The sequence below is a fragment of the Pan paniscus genome, chromosome 13 (assembly GCF_029289425.2).
Source record: "Pan paniscus chromosome 13, NHGRI_mPanPan1-v2.0_pri, whole genome shotgun sequence".
Lineage (NCBI taxonomy): Eukaryota > Metazoa > Chordata > Mammalia > Primates > Hominidae > Pan > Pan paniscus.
In genome coordinates this window covers 106,375,032-106,380,098 of record NC_073262.2, presented here as the reverse complement: position 1 = coordinate 106,380,098, position 5,067 = coordinate 106,375,032, and the positions used below count along the sequence as shown (strand labels likewise).

Sequence of the window (5,067 nt, the reverse complement as noted above, 5' to 3'; positions counted from 1 at the left end):
CACAGAGAACGGTAGAGATGAAGACGAACCAGCGCCCTTAGCCTGAGGAATCCTCTTAGCCATGTTTACTTCACATGCCTCAGTTGAGAGGTTAGTTTATTTCACATGCCCCGGTTCTAAAAAACAGGGAAATAAAATCAGAATTGAGTGACTCTCTCTTTTTAGTGTCATCTGATATACCAACCTGGCCAAATAGTAGGCTCTCCTTCCTTTTTCTCCTATTAGGAAGCTCTTCAAAAGTTCTTTGTGTTATCCTTAGAATTCCTCACGAGTCATTGCATTCCATGTTTCAGACGCTCACACATTTTAAAAATATTTATGAGCTTTTGCCTAGTGGTAAAGTCTGTGCTAGAAAATCATGGGATATGGCTTTGAACAAGCACAGCCAGAGTGCAGTGCACAGGTGACCTCGACTCAAGGACCCTACAGACCACTCTTCCTCTGACCGTCCTACGGACAATCTCTTTCTAACCTGGGAAAGTCCTGTGCTCCCTAGACACTCTGCCCCTACCCAAGAAAGCTGTCTTCCTTTTTGCTTAAGGACTCCTAAAGCCTCAAATTCTTGGAAACAAAAGATAGAAAGTCTTAGATATTTTACCACACTACAAATCTCTTCCAAGACAAGGAAGCTTAGGGTTGCTTTCTTTCTCAAACAGGGATAATTGGAAAAGAGAAAACATCATGAGAAAAAAATATAAGAACTGATGACCCAGTGACATTTGGCTGCTTTCTCACCTTCCATTGCTTGGGTGTGTCCTTTGAAACTCTGCGCTTGCCAGCAAACTCCTCTACCACTTCGCTGTCTCTGTTAGTTGTTTCCGCTTCTTCCTCACTATAATCATTTTCAACACATTCTCAAGATTTCATTTTAAGAAATGCCCATCACTTTGTATCATCAATCCTTTTGGAGTCTCTGGTCATAAGAAAACCCCAAAAAACATTGTGAAATGAGTTTTCATATGTAGGACAAACCCAATATTGGCCTCATTGACTATTCAATGGCCTGTAAAATTGGTATAATCACTTTTTCCCCCAATGTTGGCTTAACTTTCACAGCAACTATCTATTCATTGCTGATCAATTATTTCAGAGATATGGTTCTTCTCATTTTATCCTCTGTATCCTGGAGGACTGAATCATCAATAAATCTGTTTTTTAAAAGAGAAAACACATAAAGTGTTTATTTTGGGAGATTGAGACTTCCAACAAAAGTCCAGTGGTGCTATTCGGTGCATAAGAATAAAGAAACTTAAATATATACCTGACAATAAATAATAGCACATTAAACATGCCAATGTGGAGTTCGCAAGCCAAAGTTGCCCACGAGGGAGTCCTGTGTCTTGTGGAAATAGTCCTGCATTAGTACTTTCACCCTGGTTCGCCAATGGCTGGAAGCAGCCCACAGGAAGTTTGGCCTCAGTGTGAACACAGTGCTATCCAGTAGGATAGCAGCTGGGGTCATCAGGCAATTGTGTTCCCTGCATCAGGATGTCTGATTAATGTGTTTGCATGGCCATCACAACCATATTAATAGACTAAAATTAGAAAAGCCATAAGATTAGCTTTTAAAATAGAAAGATGAAAAAATACTTGTTTTAGTCCAATGTTCATTGTTATTTTTAAAGAATACTTAGCAAACTGGTGTGATTCCATCCTGCGTGGCTGTTCTCTTGAGCAGCGGTTGTTTATCTCCATCTGCCTTTTCTCCCATCTAAGTGCACGTTGCCACGCAATGGAAGATTTGATGGACATGGACATGAGCCTCCTGAGGCCCCAGAACTATCTTTTCGGTTGTGAACTAAAGGCCAACAAAGATTATCACTTTAAGGTGGATAATGATGAAAATGAGCACCAGTTATCTTTAAGAATGGTCAGTTTAGGGGCTGGTGCAAAGGATGAATTGCACATTGTTGAAGCAGAGGCAATGAATTATGAAGGCAGTCTAATTAAAGTAACACTGGCAAGTTTGAAAATGTCTGTACAGCCAACTGCTTCCCTTGGGGGCTTTGAAATCACACCACCAGTGGTCTTACAGTTGAAGTGTGGTTCAGGGCCAGTGCATATTAGTAGACAGTGCTTAGTAGCTGTGGAGGAAGATGCAGAGTCAGAAGATGAAGAGGAGGAGGATGTGAACCTCTTAAGCATATCTGGAAAGCGGTCTGCCTCTGGAGGTGGTAGCAAGGTTCCACAGAAAAAAGGAAAACTTGCTGCTGCTGCTGATGATGATGATGAAGATGATGATGATGAAAATGATGATAATGATGATTTTGATGATGAAGAAGCTGAAGAAAAGCACGAGTAATCTATATGAGATACTCGAGCCAAAGATGCACAAAAGTCAAATCAGAATGGAAAAGGCTCAAAACCATCATCAACACCAAGATCAAAATGACAAGAATCCTTCAAAAAACAAGAAAAAACTCCCAAAACACCAAAAGGACCTAGTTCTGTAGAAGACATTGTAGCAAAAATGCAAGCAAGTATAGAGAAAGGTGGTTCTCTTCCCAAAGTGGAAGCCAAGTTCATCAATTATGTGAAGAACTGCTTCCAGATGACTGAGCAGGAGGCTACTCAAGATCTCTGGCAATGGAGGAAGTCTTTTTAAGAAAATAGTTTAAACAATTTGTTAAAAATTTTCCATCTTATTTCATTTCTGTAACAGATGATATCTGGCTGTCCTTTTTATAATGCAGAGTAAGAACTTTCCCTACCATGTTTGATAAATGTTGTCCAAGTTCCATTGCCAAGAATATGTTGTCCAAAATGCCTGTTTAGTTTTTAAAGATGGAACTCCACCCTTTGCTTGGTATAGAATGTTATGATAGGACATAGTAGTAGCAGTGGTCAGACATGGAAATGGTGGGGAGACAAAAATATACACGTGAAATAAAACTCAGTATTTAAAAAAAAATGCTTAGCAAATAGGACCCGAAGTGAACATACTTCACTGGAAAAGCTCATCTACAAAAAAAAAATCCAAAAGAATATGCCGAAAAACTATCATAATTAAAAAGAGGGTTTGGCAAGAATGTTAGACATAAAATCAATATATAAAAGTCAGTTGTGTTACGGTACAACATAAACAAAATATTAAGAAATGTATCTTCAATAAGGTTTTTTAAACTTTCTTCTTGAAGTTATTGCATATATTTTCCAAATTTATTCCTAGATACCTTATTTTAATTCTTTTTAAAGTGGTATAGTTTTAGAACACTAAATATATGCAGCAGTATGCTATGTATTTAGATGTGAAAATTTAATGTATAAATATATGTAAGTACATAAATACTTTCTCCCCAAATTGACCTTTAAAGTTAATGAAATTCCAATCCTAATACCAATAAGATTTTTCACAGAACTTGGTAAGTTAACTCTAAAATTTACATAAAACAAATAGCCAAGGTACTCCTGAAGAGGACCATCAGAAAGCAAGATTTATTATAGAGCCATAGTTATCAGGGGAAGTCGATTTTAGGTCAACAAAATAGAGTTAACTGAAACAAAATAGAGAGTCCATAAATAGACCCACATCCACATGTGGGTGGCATTACACATCAGTAAAATGGTGGAACAAATGAAGATCTACATTTAAAAAATAAAAGTGTATCCCAACTTCATACTATCTTCAAAAAAATCAATTTCAAATACATTGTGGACTTATATGTGAAAGACAAACTTAAAAACCTTTAGAGAAAATATGTTTATGATCTCAGGTAAGAGATTTTTAAAAATGGAACCCAAACACACAAACTTAAAAGGAAAACACTTAAAGCAGAAATTATCCATTTTATCTCAGCCAAGACGACATCATAAAGGTCATGTAAAGATAAAACACAAAATGGAAATATGCGCTTGTAACACATAAATAACAAAGAACCAGAATTCAGAAAATATGAAGAACTCCTTAAAGTAGAGGAAAAATAGGGAGAAAAAAAAACACAGAAAAAAATGGATAGAAGGCTTATACTGGAATTTTACATAAGAGAAAACATAAATAGCCAAAAAACATAAAATGTACTCAACCTGATTTGTAACCTGAAAAATACGAAGTAAAACATATCGAGATACTTTTTTTTTTTTTTTTTGAGATGGAGTCTCACTCTTGTCACCCAGGCTGGAGAGCAGTGGCACAATCTTGGCTCACTGCAACCTTTGCCTCTTGGGTTCAAGCAATTCTCCTGCCTCAGCCTCCTGAGTAGCTGGGATTACAGGCGCCTGCCACCACGCCCGGCTAATTTTTGTACTTTTAGTAGAGACGGGGTTTTGCCATGTTGGCCAGGCTGGTCTCAAACTCCTAACCTCAGGTGATCCGCCCGCCTTGTCCTCCCAAAGCGCTGGGAGAGATACTGTTTCATACCCATCAGGCTAATAAAAATTAAATGAGACATGTTGGCAATGATGTGGGGAAAAGGAAATCTTTAACAACTCTATTGAGGTATAATTGATATACAAAGAACCAGACATATTTAATGTAGGCAAGTTGATGGGTTTAAATAAATACAAACACCTGTGATATCATCACAATTAAGATAATAGACATATCAAACACTTGCCCAAAGTTTTCTTGTGCCCCTTTGTTTTTTTGTTTTGTTTATTCATTTTGTTTTGTTTTGGTTTTAGCAGTACAAACACTTGAGATCTATCCTCTTCACCAATTGTTTTTTGTTTGTTTGTTTGTTTGTTTGTTTTTTGAGACGGAGTCTCTCTGTCGCCCAGGATGGAGTGCAGTGGCCGCAACCTCGGCTCACTGCAAGCTCCGCCTCCCAGGTTCACGCCATTCTTCTGCCTCAGCCTCCTGAGTAGCTGGGGCTACAGGTGCCCACCACCATGCCCAGCTAATTTTTTGTATTTTTAGTACAGACGGGTTTTCACCATATTAGCCAGGATGGTCTCCCTCTCCTGACCTCATGATCTGCCCGCCTCGGCCTCCCAAAGTGCTGAGATTACAGGCGTGAGCCACCACGCCCGGCCCCTCTTAACCAGTTTTTAAGTGCGCAAGACTGTATTGTTAACTATAGGCACCATATTGTGCAGATCTCTAGAACTTACTTGTCTAGCATAACTAAA

At 38.3% G+C, this 5,067-nt stretch overlaps 1 pseudogene; it reads left to right on the top strand.

The window, feature by feature from the left end:
* The first annotated feature begins 1,730 nt into the window (after positions 1 to 1,730).
* Positions 1,731 to 3,066, top strand: LOC100986451 (nucleophosmin-like; annotated as a pseudogene).
* The last annotated feature ends 2,001 nt before the right edge of the window (positions 3,067 to 5,067 follow it).